The following is a 1510-nucleotide window of genomic DNA, read 5'->3' on the forward strand; positions in this document are numbered from 1 at the left end:
CCCTTAGGAACAATCGAAATTTTAGTACTCCTAGCTTTACATAGTAACCTTAGATAACGGTAGATCGATTCATAGTCCCTGTGGATTCGATATCTTTTAAAACTACACGACACGACTGTGCACTTGCAGTTATCAGATTTATAGACACGTAAAGTCGCGATCAAGTTTTTGGCGCCGTTGCCGGGGACTATTTAAGTCGATATCGTAACTCACTGTTACACCGTAGAGACTAGGACAATTCTTCCCTTTCTTTCTGAACGATTGTATGCCAAATACTCGTTCACAAGGAGGAGATTTAATACAACGAATTAACGAGATCGAACGTTTCATTAACGTCAAACGACGAGCTCGCAATCTTCCCGAAGTAGCAGAAATTCCGATTAATCAGGAATTGATTTTTACTGATCAAATTAATCAAATCATCCCGAAGTTAGAGATGGCTGCTATTCGTCCTCTTAGAGACTATGCCGCTCCTTCGCGCGCTGAACCGCATTCAAGTATCGCACCACCTGCGATTGAGGCAAACAATTTCGAACTCAAACCTTCGTTGGTCCAAGCTGTTCAACAGAATCAATTCTCTGGAAGCCCTGTAGACGACCCCAATCTCCATTTATCTGTGTTCGTGCAATACGCCGACACTATCAAAGCCAACAACGTTAGTTCCGAAGCTATTCGATTACGCCTTTTCCCTTTCTCCTTGAGAGATAGAGCGAGAGCGTGGCTTCAATCCCTGCCTTCCAATTCCATAACCACGTGGGACGAATTGAAAAGAGTATTCTTAGCTAGATATTTTCCGCCTAGCAAAACTGCTATGCTTAGAGGTCAAATCAACGGATTTACCCAGAAAGATAACGAATCACTCTTCGAAGCTTGGGAACGTTACAAGGACATGCTTAGAATATGCCCTCATCATGGACTCGAACCATGGCTGATCATCCATACTTTCTATGGTGGTCTCTTATATAACACTAAAATGACTATAGATGCCGCTGCTGGCGGAGCATTAATGGACAAACCCCATGATGAAGCATACAAACTCATAGAGAACATGGCACAAAACCATTACCAATGGGGTGGAGAACGAGCCGCTCTAGAGAAAGCCCAAACCAAAGGAGGAATGTACGAAATAAGTGGTATAGACCGCGTTAACGCTAAAGTAGACGCTTTAACTCAAAAGATCGAGAACTTAACCATCACTCCTTCAGCCACCGCTGCCGCTGTAACACCTAACTGCGAGATTTGTGGATTGACTGGACATGTAGTTGCTGAATGCCAACTCTTGACTGGAGTCCCATCTGATCAAGTAAACTATGCTCAAGGAAACCCTTATTCTAACACGTACAACCCTGGATGGAAAAACCACCCGAACTTTTCTTATAAGAACAACAATGCGTTGTACGCGCCTGGACAAGCACCTGCTGTACCACCTGGCTACCAAAAAGCGCCTGTAGCTGCTCAAAACACCCCTAGGAAGTCAAATCTAGAAATCATGATGGAGAACTTCATAGCT

At 43.8% G+C, this 1510-nt stretch overlaps 1 non-coding gene across 1 annotated transcript; it reads right to left on the reverse strand.

Moving 5' to 3' along the window:
- Positions 1–811: 811 nt before the first annotated feature.
- On the reverse strand, positions 812–918 carry LOC131645341 (small nucleolar RNA R71). The gene has a single exon (XR_009296970.1). It is a non-coding gene; the product is annotated as a small nucleolar RNA R71 (small nucleolar RNA).
- Positions 919–1510: the final 592 nt, after the last annotated feature.

The sequence above is a fragment of the Vicia villosa genome, linkage group LG1, assembly GCF_029867415.1.
Source record: "Vicia villosa cultivar HV-30 ecotype Madison, WI linkage group LG1, Vvil1.0, whole genome shotgun sequence".
Lineage (NCBI taxonomy): Eukaryota > Viridiplantae > Streptophyta > Magnoliopsida > Fabales > Fabaceae > Vicia > Vicia villosa.